Source organism: Hyperolius riggenbachi, chromosome 6, assembly GCF_040937935.1.
Source record: "Hyperolius riggenbachi isolate aHypRig1 chromosome 6, aHypRig1.pri, whole genome shotgun sequence".
Classification (NCBI taxonomy): domain Eukaryota; kingdom Metazoa; phylum Chordata; class Amphibia; order Anura; family Hyperoliidae; genus Hyperolius; species Hyperolius riggenbachi.
The window spans coordinates 41,993,645-42,011,607 of NC_090651.1; the positions used below are offsets into that span (position 1 = coordinate 41,993,645).

A 17,963-nucleotide genomic window follows, 5' to 3' on the forward strand; every position below is an offset into this window, starting at 1 on the left:
TAGGCATTAGGTGTGGAAGGTTAGGGGTGGGAATTAGGTTAGGGGGGTTAGGCATTAGGTATATGGTGGTTAGGCATTAGGTGAGGAAGGTTAGGGTTGGGCATTAGGTTAGGGGGGTTAAGGTTAGGCATTAGGTGAGGAGGGTTAGGCATTAGGTATGGGGTGGTTAGGCATTCGATGAGGAAGGTTAGAATTAGGCATTAGGTTAGGGGGGTTAGGGTTAGGCATTAGGTGAGGAGGGTTAGGCATTAGGTATATGGAGGTTAGGCATTAGGGGAGGAAGGTTAGGGTTGGGCATTAGGCTAGGGGGGTTAGGGATAGGCATTAGGTGTGGGGACTGAGGATAAGACTTTAGGTGCGGGAGGCTAGGGTAAGACATTAGGTGGAGGATTAGGGTTAGGCATCTACCACGGAGGATTCAAGTGGAAATGGGTGCCGAACACTGCATAGTAAAATATTGGTAATCTAAATTACCAATATTTTACTACTAGTGGCACCAACCGGCCCCCAACTCATGCAGCAGTGCCGCAATACATACTCATGTCAAGTGCCTCTTAAGAGACATATCTTTGGTATTGGTACTCGGTAATTTATAGCAAACCTGAATTAAAAATAAACTGAAGACATAAACAATTGTATCTATAGTCCTAATTCTAGCCATATCTTGGTTTGAAAGGTTAGCAATCCAAGTTTTGACTGTCTCTGACCCCTTTTCTCTGTTCCTTGATCTCCAAGATTTTTTTCAGCCACGCAAGAGATTTATGATCTCTAATTAGATATAAGTGAGAGTTATGCTGCAATCCAACTTCCTCAACTGCGGAGAAGCTGTCATTTTGATCCCTGAATTCTTAACCATTACAGTGAAAATAAAACACACCTCACTCCAGGGTCCATTTAAAATACTTAGTAAGGCTTGTTTAGGAATGATTATGATTGTTATATGATATCTTTTTTAATCTCGAAAGTTTGAGCTCTCCCTCAGCTCAAGATGAGTGGGGCTACTTTCATACTGGGGTATTGCAGTGACTTGCATCGGACAATAGCGCATAGCAAACTCGGTGCTGTTATATTGTAATGGTATGTTCACTCTGGTGTGTTACCAGTGCGGTGCAGCGGAATCTGTGGAAATAGTGTGAGGCATACAATGCGGTTCCGGATGACATGTGCATTTACAGTTGCAGTGAAGTATTTTTATGTACTGAAGTATGCTTCACTTTTATGTACTATTGTATGCTTCACTGTATAAAGCACAATCTGACTTTTTTACTTTGCAGGACATGCAATGCCCCAGTGTGAAACTAGCTAACTCCTGGCATGTTGAGATTGTAGGGTGTCTGCCATTTAAAAGACCACTTTTGCACAAAAATGTAAAAATTAAAAAGCATGTGTATGCACATGTATAAACATTTGTACATTTGTTCATGAGGAAAATGCACTATACATTTTTTTTGTTTTTTTTGCCCCTTTTTCTCTCTCACATATTTTAAGCATTGAAAAATCTGACATATCTGACGGGTTTTGGACTAGTCTATCTGCTCATGGTGGATTCTCAGGGTTTTCTTTATATTCAAAAAGACTTAGGCTTCTTTTCCACGGACTGTTGAGCTGTGTGCAGTTACCAGGCAGCAGTGGGCAGTTGTGAGAGTTTGAGAGGCATTTCACTGCCTATCAACAGTCCATGGAAAAGAGGCCTCACTGAATGGCAGTTGCTCAGTGCAACTGGCTAAATAGCATGCAAGCAAGTAGGAGGCTGGCCAGCCAGCATCCTAGTTAGGACCATTTTCCACAAGCATTTGATAGACAGTGAAAAGACTGTCAAACTCTCACAACTGCTCGCTGCTGCTGCCTGGTATCTGCTCAATGAGCACGTAGTACAGCCACCTGTGGAAAAGGGCCTTTATCTAGATCCTTTCCATGAAATGCTTTTGAAAGGAATAATGGTAATGCTGAGAATCCCCCAGGAGGAGATGGACTAGTCCAAAACATGTCAAATCTGTCAGATTTTCACTGCCTAATGGAAGTGACTGCAACATAGGAGAAAGGTAATTTATTGTGCACTTTACTTAGCCAGGAATGTACATCCTTTAAAAATGTAGTCGTCCTTTAAAAAAATAGTATATATATATATTCTAACGGAACAGCACACTCCAGTAGTACAGCTGGTATGTGTCCTACTCCTAACGCACAAATGACACCATCTCGCCGTACATATGTATAATATATATTTAGAACATGCGTAGCTGCAGCATACATCTTGTGTCATATTCTGCCTGTGGTTTACTGAGGGTAATAAAAGTGAGTAAGGGAACCTTTAGATGTTTGTGATTAAACTCTGCTCTGCTTCATGTACTTCATATATCACCAGAGCTGGACGTGTTACTTGATGACTCTATGTACCTCCCTAGTCCCTAATAATAATGAATTTAAAAAGATTTTAGACCCTCATTTTCATTTAGGAGATATAATCGTAAATATTCCAGCCAGGTTGTAAAAAGATCTTACTCCGCCTCGCTCCTTTGCTGTAAAACGCTTGTCTGATCTGATGAAAATCGATATGACTCTGCATACTTTTGTATGCGACTTATGCATATTTTGTCTGCTAGAATTTGTTACTCTTTTGATCTTGTAGTTGTTTTTTCCATACTTTCACTTTTCACCCTTTGTTTTTTTTTTTATTGTTTATAAAGAACAGCTGCTGATTAAGGGACCATAATCACGAAAAATGTCAAATGAAATACATGTGTACACATACCTATCAGATGTGCATTTCTACCACAGAAAAATGTACCATAAATTATTTTTCTGCTATGTTGCTGTCACTTATAGGAGGTAGTAAAAGTCGGACAGAACTGGCAGGTTTTTGGACTAGTCAATTTCCTCTTGGGGAGGCTCAGTATTTTCTTTATTTTTCTACACTAGCATTCTCTGGAAAGGATCTATTCAAATATTTCGGTCAACCTCCCTACCCACTTTCACAATGGCAGTTTGGAAACGAACACTGCGAATCCAGCGCAGGAGACTTGGGCGCAGCCAGCGTCACTATAGACCAGGTATGGGCAAACTCGGCCTCCAGCTGTTACGGAACTACAAGTCCTACAATGCATTTGCCTTTATGAGTCATGACTGTGGCTGTTAGACTCCTGCAATGCATTGTGGGACTTGTAGTTCCTTAACAGCTGGAGGGCCAAGTTTGCCCATGCCTGCCATAGACTGTAATAAATGTCGCCAGGACTTGTGCAGCAGCAGGATAAGCCATGTATCGGCTGTATCCTGCGCCCAAGCCTCCCTGCGGCAAATTCTCTCTTACACGTCGGACAGAGCAATTGCCGCTTAGTAAGTGTTTTTGAAAACAAATAAAACCATGAGAATCACCCATGAGAAGCTGGACTGGTCCAAAACCTGTCGGTTCTGTAAGAATTTTACTATCTACAGTAAGTGACAGAAACGTAGAGGAAAAGTAATTTATAGTTCATTTACTCTGGGTAAAATGTGCATTTTATACATATGCATACACACAAATTTAACATTTTACAATGTTTTACCATAGTGGTCCTTTAAATAAAAGAAATTCACTATTTTATTGTTTGGGTGTATATTTGAGATTTGAAGCTGATAAGACAGAACAGATGTAAGTATGTTATCTGAACTGTATGTCATTATCTGTCATAATTGTTTTTCACTATCTGTCATTTTTTTGTATCTTTTTTTTTTTTTGTCGGTATGTATATGCATTTACAATATCCTCTTATATTTTCATCTTATTCTGTACGATAGCACAGAACATGATGGCAGTACATACATTATTTATAATAACATTCATCCATGGAATTATATTTTGCCAAACAAAAGCATTTACAAAAAAAAGATCAAGACATTTTTTTGTTATGTAAATTTATTCTGTCACTTGTTTAGTCAGATTTGTTATGTGGGAGATTTTATGCGGTTGCCTTTCTCATGTCAAAACCATGTGTGCTTGTAAAAAAAATGGGGAAGAACTGATGAACTGGTTGGAGAATGATTGAAAAAGAGGCGTAAGGCAGGGATCACACTGGAGTCCGCGGAAACGTGTCCGTTTGTAGCACAGCAACTGACTGTCGGATATAGGAATCGCACACCAGTGTTGCTTGCGAATTTTAGCCAAAGTCATTTTCACATCGAAAATGCTATTTTTGATTTTGAGAAAAAATTTTGTAACAATAGCTTGTATTTTTGCATTTTTCGCATTTTTTGCAAAAAAACTATATTTTCATGCAAAAAAAATCTTGAGAAGCGTGAAAAGGTGGGAAAACTATATTTTTACCACGACAATTTTTGCCACGAAAATGCTAAAATTCGATATTTTTACAAAAAAATGCAAAAACGTATTTTCTATGGCATTTTCACTCGAAAATCAAATTTAACATTTTTGCAAAAGCTAATGCAATGAATATTGGCATTTTCGCTCATAACTGTCATACATGCAACAAAGCCAGTATATTTTCCCTGCACTTGATTACAAATGTCCTTATGGAATCATTATGAGCTAGTGCGATTTCAGATTGTGGCAAAATGCATGTGATTCCACGCCCATTCCCTCCTTAGTGCTTACTGAGTTACTGAAAGACTAAAGCAATACCAATGTTTCGGGACCATCATAGATCCCTTTATCAAGGCATACAGTTTTGCAGGCTGTCCTAAGTACAGCAGCAGTGCAGGCATGCGCCAAACCAATATACTACTTTCCAGCAGCTACAGTGGAGCGAAGAAAAATGGAAATGCTCCCTATACTTAAAGAGACACTAAAGCGAAAAAAAAATTATGATATAATGATTGGTATGTGTAGTACAGCTAAGAAATAAAACATCAGGAGCACAGACATAAATCTAATATTGTTTCCAGTACAGGAAGAGTTCAGAAACTCCAGTTGTTATCTATGCAAAAGAGCCATTGAGCTCCACCACTTTCAAAGTTGCAGAGAGCTCTGTCTTCTGAAGCTTGTTATCTCAACTGTCAGTCACTGTATTGTTTTTTTTACTGCAGAGGACAGTTCAAAGGTTCACTAGCCTGCGCTGTAAAATCATTTAGAATGCTGAGTGTGTTGTGTAAACTACAAATATTAGAGAATGATGGAATGTTATAAAAAAAACCTATATAACTGAAAATAAAAATATGAGACTATTTTCTTTGCTACTAATGATCTAGTAATTATCCGTACTACAGAACCAATTCATTATATCATTTTCTTTTCCACTTCAGTGTCTCTATAACTGCAGATTAGTCTCACTCATCTCATCCTACTGAAATAATAGGGCAGAAAGACATCTTCCCTTGTCCACTGGAAGACAACATTGGGCAGTTAAGCCTGGTACACACTTTCAATTAGTATTGGCCAATCACTGACCAATTTTACCACCTCCATGCAGTATGAGGGTTCACCTTTACCTACACTATCTGCTCATAGTATTCAATATCTGTTGTCCCTCATATACTACATTGAGGTGCTAAAATTGGTCAGTGATTGGCCAATCATAACTGAAAGTGTGTATCAGGTTTTACATGCAGCAGCAGAACATCTAAATATCTACATATTAAAGCGGAATATAACCCTGCATTTCAACTTTGCTCTAAAACATTATTTACAGTATATTATATGCAACCAGCATTTTTTTTTACTAGACCAGCATTGGAAGGGTTACACAGTGCTTTAAAGTTCCTGGAGATTTCTGCAGATGCATCCGAAGCTGACATAGATACATTTTGTTTACATAAATGTATCTAAGTGTTGAATGTGACTCATCTCTCTGACTGAGAAGGAGCTGGAGGACAGCCAAAGAGTGTGTAACATTTCTCAATAGATACATATAACTAAATAGAATGTAACAATCTGAACTTCTGCATATCTCTCCACGAACTTTAAACCTCTGTGTTTAACCCTTCCAATGCTGGTCTAGTAAAAAACAAATGCTTTTTGCATATAATATGCTGTAAATAATGTTTTAGAGCAAAGTTGAAATGCCGGGTTATATTCCGCTTTATTAAGGGCACAGAGGATTGACCTAAAAAGTGCAGCCAAGTTTAATACTGTAATAATGTCTGTTTTCAAAAACCTAAGTTAACAGAGCTGTCTGTGGCTTGGATTATATGGCTCTGTGTAATTGATAAACTAACGGTCTTATAATAAATGGGATGCTAATTTGCTGAGTTGGTTGCAATTTTGTTACAAATTGCCAACAGGTTGGAATTAAACCAATCAAACTTTGTAGCTGCAGATTTTAATCGGGTCCATTTCAGCTTGCATACAAATTACCAACTCATCGACTGCCTGCGTGGTGGATCTGTTTAGCTGTTTTTTAGGGATATAAACAAAATGCTGCGTAATACTGATACCTTTTCTCTGTTCCCTGCCCTCAACACATATTTTTTTTTCAGCCACACAGGAGATTTATAACCTCTAATTAGTTATCAGTGAGAAGTTATGCTGCAATCCTCAGCCACAGAAAACTGTCATTTAGAACCCTGAAGTAAGGTATTTGGGAACTACCTGAAGCAATGTACTTTGATACTAAGTTTTTGCTCACGTGAAAGGTTAATGTTTGCAAAAACTTTTCTGTTTTAGGTAAAACTGTATCTAGCATTTTGTGTTGTGAGTGTGAGAGTGAAGATGTTACTGTACTTTCAATTTATCACCAAGCTTTGAAACAAGTCCTAACACTTAACATAATTTAAAATGATTTGCATAGTTCATGTAAGCTTGACTCTCGCATTGAAAGCAAAAGATCTTGCCCGATCAGTTCCTTGCATTGTAAAATAGGACCCAATACTTTCATACACTTCGAACGTAGCCTAGAAATGAAACTAGCTCTAGAGTTATATGTAACTTAAACTAAGAATAATATATAACTAAAACCATATAGATGTATTTAAAATAATTTCTTCATCAGTCCTTGCACAAAATAGAAGTTACCCTTTATAAAAAGTGATTCATAATTGTGTCTATATTCAGATTTCCAGAGGTTTTACTGCCTCATGTAAGCATTGAATTTGAAATGAATCATTGTATTTATTTTTGTATTATTAGTCAATGGCCATACCTGTTCTTGAGCTATCGGTTATCAGTCCCTGAAGGCTTCATCTTGTTCTCTTAGACATGTTCGGAGCCTGGAGGCAGAAATTCATGTTCTCTCCCAGGGAACGAAGGGAACTCAGCGAGAACATAAGTCTGTAAGATCCTGAGATCCTGCCTGCCTCTCCATCTGTAGTCTGCTCTGTTCTGGAGGGAGGTCTGGCACTTTCCCCACCTCACATAGAAAACAGGCAGTGTTGGAGCTGGACTTCGTTGCAGCAGCCAGTTATCAGCTCTGAACATAAAAATCAATGTGGTGCTTTAGGGGAATGTCAGGCCCCTCCCACCTCCTCAGAGTTAACCATTGTGAGGCAGAGAGATGACAGCGTGTGATCACCATACAGAGATGCTGTGGTCTGGGGAGGGAAAGGGGGGGTGAGGTCGGAAGAATCCCACATGAAACCTTTTTGATTACATCAGAGAGGAAAATATTATTTTTTCTAGACTTCTTTATAAACCAACAGTGGCCCCTTTAAATTGTTTTACATTGACTGAAGTCCACAAACTTTTTTTTCCTGATGTGTTATTAGGTTGGATACACACAGAACTTAATTCACTTCACGACAGTAAGGTGGCACGCATTACGCAGTTAGCGCAACTCATGTAACCTAGGTAACAAATACATTACCAGGGTAGCGCATGTAGCATAGTACGCGGCACCCTGGTAACATATGCATTAGACTGCAAGAATCCGTAAATGTGTACAGGGAATAAAGACTATACAAATTAAAGGGGCACTATGGCAAAAATTTGTAAAATTTTAAATACGTGCAAACATTTGCAAATAAAAAGTATGTTTTTTCCAGAGTATAATGAGCCAAAAATTACTTTTCTCCCATGTTGCTGCCACTTATGAAGAGATGGACTAGTCCAAAACCTGTAATTTCTGTCAGATTTCTACTACTTACTGTAAGTGACAGCAACATAGGAGAAAAGTAATTTATGGCTCATTTTACTCTGGAAAAAATGTACTTCTTATTTGTCTATGTTTGCACATATTTTAAATTTTAAATTTTTTCACCATAGTGCCCCTTTAAGTCTGATCGGACGAGCCCTGTAGTACAAGTTTAAAAAAGTTATAACTTTATTAGAATATAGTTAAAAGGAACTGTTTGTTCCAAGAGAATACAGTACCTATAGGGCTTGATTCACAAAAGGGTGCTAACTTAGCACGCCTTAAAGCCCCTTAGCACGCCTAAAGTCCTTTAAGACGCACAAAATTTTGCGCGCAAAGTTTAGCACTGCGAGGTGCGCGCGGAACGTCACACCGGGTGCCCTTAAAACGTTGCATCGGGTGTGTCTGAAACCAATGTTTCGGCGCACCCGATGCAACGTTTTAGGGGCACCCGGTGCAACGTTTTAGTCGCACCTAGTGCAAATGCACCCAGTGCAATGTTTCGCGTCCACCGCACAGCTCTAAACTTTGCATGCAATCAATAAAAGTTTGGGCGTGCTAACTGCTTAGCACCCAAGTTAGCACGCCCAAGGCTTTTAGGCGTGCTAACTGAGTTAGCACCCTTTTGTGAATCGAGCCCATAATGTGCAAACCTAGCAAGTATAGAGGCTGTATCACTATATATCAAAACGGGGAGTAAAGAAGGGAGGCAATGGTCGATCTTCCTGTATATGCTTTCTTGGGGGGGTGTCACTAGTCCCCAATCCCCAGAGACTAACAGCTCTGGTGTGTGTTATCCAGGAGGTCCGGCAATGCCATGGCAGCTACCTAATAAGGGAAGCAGCTCTGACTCTCTCCAATGCACAGTTGCATACACCAATCAGGAGTTAGCACCCAAATGCTGGGATTAACGTAAAACAAACATGCTCATATGTACAGTGACACCCACATCCCACTCAACATGTTTCACCATGAAGGGCATCGTCAGGAGTACAAAGGATAAAATGCACTGCTAACAAATAACATATAAAATTCACAACATTTCCCTCCAGCAGAGCAATAACCCTGACTTGCATCCCCTGTTGCTGCGCCACTTCAAGACACCTCATCCAGGGTTGATATGTGATCTGTTGAGATGTCTTTGCAAATAAGGCACATGCATTTTTTTTTTTCAAAACCTATTGAATTTTGATCTCTCAGCCATAGTTGAATTTTTATTTTTTTTTAAACTGAAAAGTTTATGGTGGGTTAGTTTGAGCTTTCAAACCATGCAATCAAAAGACTTTAACCACTTCACCACTGAGGGGTTTTACCCCCTGACCACCAGAGCAATTTTCACCTTTCAGCGCTCCTTCCATTCATTCGTCTATAACTTTATTATTACTTATCCCAATGAAATGAACTATATCTTGTTTTTTTTGCCACCAATTAGGCTTTCTTTAGGTGGGACATTATGCCAAGAATTATTTTATTCTAAATGTGTTTTAATGGGGAAATAGGAAAAAATGTGGGAAAAAATTATTATTTTTCAGTTTTCGGCCATTATAGTTTTTAAATAAAGCATGCTACTGTAATTAAAACCCATGAAATGTATTAACCCATTTGTCCCAGTTATAAAACCATTTAAATTATGTCCCTATCACAATGTTTGGCGACAATATTTTATTTGGAAATAAAGGTGCATTTTTTTCAGTTTTGCATCCATCCCTAATTACAAGCCCGCAGTTTATAAAGTAACAGTGTTATACCCTCTTGACATAAATATTTAAAAATATTTTAAAAGTTTGTGTTGTTTTTTTTTATTGTATTTTTTTTTTTTAATTACAAAAAAAAAATAAAAATTGGGGAGTGTGGGAGGTAATGAGTTAATTTATTGTGTAAATGTAATGTTTGTACATGTAAAATGCTTTTAGGGTGTAGTTTACTATTTGGCCACAAGATGGCCACAGAGTGTTTGTTTACATGCGACCTGTAAGCGTCCGGAAGGACGCTTACAGGAAGCAGTAGGAGGCTGGGAGACTCACAATGATCTCGCTGTTTCTGAAAGAAGCAGCAGATCATTGCGGGGGCTTAGATCAACGAACGGGAATGGATTTTCCTGTTCATTGATCTCCGGGCGAGCTGGCGGCGGCGTGCACGAGCGGCGGGTGCGCGCGCACGAGTGGCGGGAGCGCGGACAGCGGCGGTAGCGCGGAAGGTACGGATTTCTCCGTCCCTGGTTTTTTAGGAGGGAAAAAAGGGGCGGAGAAATTCGTACCGCTGGGGGTAAAGTGGTTAAAAGATCTAAAAAAAAAAATTGTATGGTGTATGGCTACTTTTATCATGGGATCGTTTTCTGTTTTTGATTTTATAATGTGTGCACACTAATCAGCGCCAGCCAATCTGTAATGTGTTTTACGTTTATCCCTAATTATGTTCTTTAATTTCATGATAACGCATAATTACGAAAAAAAATTGAAATTTAATTATTGGGGAACAAATCAAAAAATTGTCTTTTAGAAAGGATTGTGTAATTTTTGAGAATTTTTGAGATTTTTTTTTAAACCCAGTAAAATTATATTTTTCTGCCTTACCCTTTAATATATACCAAGTTCTAAATTCTGTATACACATTTTATACATTTTCAGAAAACGCCCAGTGTAGGGTCCCCCCTCCAAAGGCTCTTTAACCCATTGGGCTTGATTCACTAAACCGTGATAACTCAAATATCACACTTTATGAAAAGATATCACATCTTATCAAAGTTATCACACCTTATGAAAAGATATCACACCTTATCAGAGTAGCATAGCAAGTGCTACGAACCCGCAGGGTCTCAGGGAAGTAGTTGAAATCATCAGCACACCAATTTCCAACGCACATACTATTTATTGTGCCAGTTTCCACACGATACACCAACAACTGTTTCGGGGCCACACAGGGTCCCCCTTTATCAAGGCATGTGGTTACGTGATAAAGGGAGACCCTGTGTGGCCCCCGAAACAATTGTTGGTGTATCGTGTGGAAACTGGCACAATAAATAGTATGTGCGTTGGAAATTGGTGTGCTGATGATTTCAACTACTTGGACTGTTTAAATGTGACACTGCCCATGTCACTTCATCAAGCACCCATACATGGATAGACGGTGTGCCGGCTTCTCTTGTGGATTGTACAGGGTCTCAGGGAAGGACGAGTGCCATTGCCAATTAGCAGACATAAGTTTGTAGCGCTCGTTATGCAACTCCGATAAGGCGTGTCAATGTTAATAAGGTGTGATAACTTTGATAAGGCGTGATATCTTTTCATAAGGTGTGATAACTTTGATAAGGTGTGATATCTTTTCATAAGGTGTGATAACTTTGATAAGGTGTGATATCTTTGATAAGGTGTGATAACTTTGATAAGGTGTGATATCTTTTCATAAGATGTGATAACTTTGATAAGGTGTAATATCTTTTCATAAGGTGTGATAAATTTGATAAGGTGTGATATCTTTTCATAAGGTGTGATATCTTTTCATAAGGTGTGATCTTTGATAATGTGTTATATCTTTTCATAAGGTGTGATCTTTGATAAGGTGTGATATCTTTTCATAAAGTGTGGTATCTTTTCATAAGGTGTGATCTTTGATAAGGTGTGATATCTTTTCATAAGGTGTGATATCTTTGATAAGGTGTGATATATTTTCATAAGGTGTGATAACTTTGATAAGGTGTGGTATCTTTTCATAAGGTTTGATCTTTGATAAGGTATTTGAGTTATCACGGTTTAGTGAATCAAGCCCATTGTCACCAATGCAAGGTAGTATAGCTAGAATTTGTAGCCCAGATTGCATGGAGTTCCGCACCCTGAGCTATGCCAACCCTCAAAAACTACAAGGTCTTTTTGAAAAAAAAAATTGACTTGTTCCCACTACGGGCTTGATTCACAAAGCAGTGCTAACCTACTTAGCACGTCTAAAGTCTTTAGATGTGCTTACCAAGGTGCTAAGTAGTATAGCACCGGATTTCTCAATCAGACCGCGCGCTAAGTTTACGCGTGCAAAGTCCTATGCGCGCACTAAGTCCCATAGGCTTTAATGGGAACTTCACGCGGAGCGCCCTGCGCTCTGTGCAGTGCGCGCGTAAAGTTTTACGCACATAAAGTTTTTGTTTAGACGTGCTAAGGGGGTTTTCACAGGCGTGCTAACAGTGAGCACCGCTTTGTGAATCAAGCCCAATTCCTCTTATTCCCCAGCCATGCTGGTTTGCATAATCTTTTTTTCACAATTTACTCGAAAAATAGTTTTTGGCTGCCACGTTCATAATTTCACATAATATGCAAAATGAACAAGTGTATTATGTAAAATCAATTGCATTTCAAAATAATAATAAGTTAACATGTAATCGTAATTGTAAAATTTGATCTAAAATGTTGCATACACGGAATTTAACGTCAGCTAAATTAGCCCATTACAATCATCACTGATATTACATTTGCATTAATTAACAATGTACAATGTTTTTATTGTCATTTTTTTTTTTTTTAGTAAATACTGAAGATCCCTCAGTGGCTTTCATAGGGTGCCTACGCACATCCAATTTTGATTGGCCAATCAATGACCAATTTTACCACCACCATGTAGTATGAGGGCTAACAGATTTAGAATACTAGGAACAGATTGCGTAGGTGAGCTCTCATACTACATGGAAGTGGTAAGATTGGCCAATGATTGGTCAATCAAAATTGGATGTTTGTTTGCACCCTTTTTAATAACCTAAAAAGATAACGGCAATGTTTGATTGTTTGCATGTGTACACCATCATTAGAACGATCCGTCATTCAAACCAATGCAGATTGGCAGATTGATTCCTCGATTTATTAGGGATGCTCATTCAGATTCAGCAGAATTGAAATTTCCACATTTCCGATTGGAAATAGCCATTTCTGATAGGAAATCGGAAAATGGGAACCGCAAAGCAGAATTCCGCGGAAATCTGATTTACTGCAACGCGTTAATTTTAGCCCAATCACAGAACTCAGAAGCATTGGACCGATCAGAGAATGCAGAATTTTTCTGCAGAAATCGGATCACTGCAGTAATTTTAGACCAATCACGATTTCTGTTTTTCCAATTCTTTTCAGTTTTCAGAAAATCGGAAATCAGACAAAACGGAAAATGGCATTTAAGTTTTGGTACATTTTTGTATGCGTTTGCGTTTCGCGGTTGCATTTACAAATAGTTTTTCATGTTTTTTGTGCGTTTCGGGTTTGCATATTGTATTCATTTCCCTATACAGTTAAGTAACATATTTAAAACCAAAAACACACAAAAAAAGCACAAGTAATAATGCAGTCCTCTGCGTCTTTACTGAGATATATTATGTGCGTTTTACACGCGTTTTTGTTATTATTAATTATATAGTGCCGACATCTTCCGCAGCGCTGTACAGAGTATACTGTCTTGTCACTTAAAGGGAACCAGAGACGAAGCACCCTCATGTATTTTACCATATATATCAGTGGGAACATTAGAGAAAACACCTACTCTGCTGTCTGTTTCATTATTTACTGTTCAGCCTGCTTGTTAACAGCCCTGATAAAATCCCCGACTGAGCATTCAGTCTGGCTTTGCTATAATGACTCAGCTATAATGATTCCTGAGCAGAGCCAGAAGGGGGCAGGCTTGGGCTTGAAAAGACACCAGACAGACTCAGCTATAAACATTCCTGAGCAAAGTCTGACTGAATGCTCAGTCTGGGATTTTATCAGGGCTGATGCAAGCTAAACAGTAAATAATGAAACAGAGAGCAGGGTAGGTGTTTTCTCTAATGTTCCCACTGATATATATGGTAAAATACATGAGGGTGCTTCATCTCTGGTTCACTTTAACTGTTCCTTAAAGGGGCTCACAATCTTATCCCCACTATAGTCATATGTCTATGTATGTATTGTGCAGTATATGTATCGTAGTGTAGGGACAATGAGAAGAGGAAAGCCAATTAACTTATCTGGATGTATTGGGGATGTGGGATTGCCCAGAGGAAACCCACACAGACACAGGGAGAACGGATAGTGCCCAGGCTGGGATTTAACCTGGGGGCGATACTGCTAACCACTATGCCACCGTGCTGCCCCAATTATGCAGCAAGTTGTGCGTTCTCAAAAAGGCACAATGTAAAACGCACATATATGCATTTTTATATGTGGCCCATAGATTTTCATGGGCAGAACAAAACGCTAGCGTTTTATGCTATGCTAACGTTTCTGCCTAGTGTGTTCCTAGCCTGAGAGTTTTCCCTCTCTGGAGGAATGGACCGAGGCAGGATGTATTCAGTCACACAGCGCTTACTCTGAGGTGCAGAGGAGGGGATTGATGATCCGTCAACACCTGCTAAGCAGCAGACTCAAATGTGGGGTAGTTTGTGAAGTATGTGAAATAATAACAGAGTTCTCCTCAGAGAGTTGGTAAAGCTTATCTACACCTACAGCCTTATCTATTCCCAGCAGCTCAGAAATCAGCACATTTTCTGTTTCCAGTGATTGACTATCACTAGGCTCCGTGTGCGGAGGTGTCAGTTGCTGGTGTGGTGAAGATAAGGCCTAACATTCCCTACCTTTGGAAAAGCACTACAGAGGACACCTAAAGTGACCTGAGGCATAATAAGTAATGTTAGGCAAACTTGCTGCGGTGCAGTCTACTAGGCCAACGCTGGGCAAACGATGGCTTGCAGGCCGGATATGGCCCACAAGCGCTGTAAATCCGGCCCACCGCTAGGCTCCCTCTCTGCAGAGTAACCAACTTCCTGCTTTGGGTCTCCATGGCCACAGGGTGTCACATGACTACGGTGACCATACGTCCCGCTTTACCTGGGACAGGTCCCGGATTTGGGGCCCCCTGTCCCAGGCTGCGCTGTGTCCCGGGAAACGGCTTTTAGCCGCGGGACGTCCCGGCCTCGGGACTCTGGCCACCGTACGGTTGCATGAACTGGCCGCGGCATCTAATAGACGTCGTGCCAGTTCATAGCCCGCAGCCCCGCTCCAGCCTGCATAGTCTTCCAGCAGAGAGAGCAGGGCTACGGGAAGATGGTGTCTGAAGCCCTGTACTGGAGACTATTTGTGTCTCCAGTACAGGGCTTCGGGCACCATCTTCCCGTAGCCCTGCTATTCCATTCAGCGCGGTAGATATGCAGGAACAAGATGGTCCGGGGAGCTGCGCACCAGAGGCCGGCCGGGAGAGGGGACTTCTGTCTGGTGAGTAAATTCCTTTTTTTTGCATGTGAAATGTTGCCCACATTGCGTTATTTTCTGCTGAAATGTTGCCCACATTTTGCGTTATTTTCTGCTGAAATGTTGCCCAAATTGCGTTTGTTTTCTACTGAAATGTTGCCCAAATTGCGTTTGCTTTCTGCTGAAATGTTGCCCAAATTGCGTTTGTTTTCTGCTGAAATGTTGCCCACATTGTGTTTATTTTCTGGTGTCTGGGGTAACTGTTGCTGCATTTATTATTTAATGGTCATAGTTGGCTATATTTGCTGCTTTGGGGATACGGTTACGCTCCGCTCATACAATGTCATGACCACGCCTATTTTTCGCCGCGGCACGCCATGACCGCCCCAAATCCCTCCACGCCCATTTTTCGACCCCTCAGTCCCCCCCACCCCGTCCCAGGTTGGACCCAGAAAAATCTGGTCACTGTACACATGACATGAGTCACGTGACATGCCGTCAGGACGTACCAGCGTGTAACAGGCTGGCGCGTCCTAACAGCATCTTACGTGACGCATCATGTGATGCCCTGTGGCCATGGCGACCTGACACAGGAAGTGGTAACCCTCAGTTTCCTTCGGCTCGTGACTCTGCAGGGGGGGAGAAGGGAGGCAAGAGGAGGGAAGGAATTTTAGGAATGCAGCCTGTAGTCCACAGCATGCAAGTTTGCACAGCCCTGCATTAGGCAAACATGATGGGCAAACTGCTTGAGTTGTGGTGCGTCCGGAGGCTAGCGTTTTTGGTTTGGGAAGTTTGCAAACCTGCAAAACCCAATGCAAACTAGGCTGCCATCACCTGCTTCATTTCCATGGCTCAACATCCTCGAGCCACCGACATCACTGCCCCCATCAGCAGAATTGCTTTTACTGCAATTTCCTTTCTGCTGCAACTTCCCTGACTGCACAAATAAAGCACTGGGTTACTAACCCTTGCTTTGAAAAGCAATAAAAAAGAAACCTAAACAAGTTCTACGTAGGCTTAATACTATCATGTCCGATCAGTCACTGTTGCCGTTTAGAATCCACACTCTACCTTTTAAGCTTAAAAAGGAGCAGAAATGAATGACCCTTTGAACTTTCCTGCTGTAAAACCTCGTTGTCTCCCTTCTCCCTGTCCCTGACAGCTTCTATTTGCTTTTCAGGAAACCACTGAATTCGACAAGCTCTTTTGCACAGAAAACAACTCAAGTTGTTTAACCCTTGCTGTACAGGAAAACAGAAAGGGATTTTAGATAATGACTTAGTAGGGTTAGTACTATATGTGTATATGTTTATCTCATCATGTCACTCATCATGTTTCATCAACAGCGATGAGCGAAAATGCTGATATTCTTTTTGCATTCATTTTTGCAAAAATAATGTAACATTCAACTTTCGAGAGAAAATGCCTTTGAAAATCATGTTGTAATACATTTATGATATTTTGCGTTTCTAGTAATTTTCCACTTTAAAAACTTATAATGTGTTGTGTTTATTGCTATTTTTAGCTTTAAAGGGTAATTTGCTCTTAATTCATGAATGGTAAGATGAAAATTCTGGCAATTTTGGCAACAGGTTTGGTGAATTTTTCTTGTGAAAAATTGACATCGCAAAAATACAATGTATTTTTATGAATGTATTTTTGAAGTGAAAAAACAGCATTTTCGATGCGAAAATTACTATTGCGAAAATTAGCAAGCAACTCATCAAGTCTCTTCAGGTACAACCCAGCTGGAGACAGAACTGTTACTTTTAACCCTTATTTTAAAGGCCAACTGAAGTGAGAGTGATATGAAGGCTGCCATATTTATATATACCAGTTGCCTGGCTATCCGGCTGATACTCTGCCTCTAATGCTAGGAACACATCATACAATTTTGTGACAGATAGATGGTTCGATAGATCATTTCCGTCATGTCCAATTTTATTTTTGATAGTTTTTCTGGTCGATTTCTCATAGAAGTGAATGGAAATTGATAAGAAAAGCTAAGACAATTGAGCGAGAAATTGAGCAGAAAAAACAATCAAAAATTGATCAAACGGAAAATCGACTGAAAAAATGCATCATGTGTACCTAGCATTATACTTTTATCCCTAGACCCTAAACAGGCTTGTAGATCAGATGTTTCTGATATTATTGTCAGATCTGACAAGATTAGCCTCATGCTTGTTTCTGGTGAGATTCAGACACTACTACGGCCAAATAGACTAGCAGGGCTGCCAGGCAACTGGTATTGTTTAAAAATAAATAAATACGATATTATGGCAGCCTCCATATTCCTCTCCCTACAGTTGCCTGTTAAATTAATTGCCATTTTCATATAGCATAGAAACAGAAAAAGAAAGAAATGATCTCAAATACCTCACATCTTCTATGGTTTGTTGTACGACATCTGTTTTGCTCTTCTTTTCTGTTCCATACAACTCAAACCTCCCCACCTTCTGAACTCTGCGGTGCAGCAAGTGCTGCAATACCAACTGCAGTCAATAGGTGATGACACAGAGCCAAAAAAAAGTGGAAAGTTTATAGATGAAGCAACGACTTTTGTAAACTGTCCCTTTGCACATCGCCAACGTGTTTGTTGTTTCTTTGCTTTATTTATGTGACATAGAAGAAATATGTGTTGTTTGTCAGGTCCTATTCAGAATGAAGAGATAACAGAAAGCACTCCTCAAGATTGCTTGAAAACAAAAAAAAGTAAAACCTCAAGACACTGAGGAAATTAAAAGTAACACTACATGCAAAGAACAAACACTTA

The 17,963-nt window shown here is 39.9% G+C and overlaps 1 protein-coding gene across 2 annotated transcripts in view; it reads right to left on the reverse strand.

Moving 5' to 3' along the window:
• Positions 1 to 17,597, reverse strand: part of PTGFR (prostaglandin F receptor) — a 65,111-nt gene extending 47,514 nt beyond the window's left edge. Inside the window, exon 1 of one of the 2 annotated variants that reach the window (XM_068242463.1) lies at positions 17,567 to 17,597. The gene's annotated coding sequence lies outside the window, so the exon portion shown is untranslated. Of the gene's footprint in view, positions 1 to 7,070; positions 7,324 to 17,566 lie in introns of those variants that run through there. The other variant, XM_068242461.1, reaches the window with a different exon arrangement.
• Positions 17,598 to 17,963: the final 366 nt, after the last annotated feature.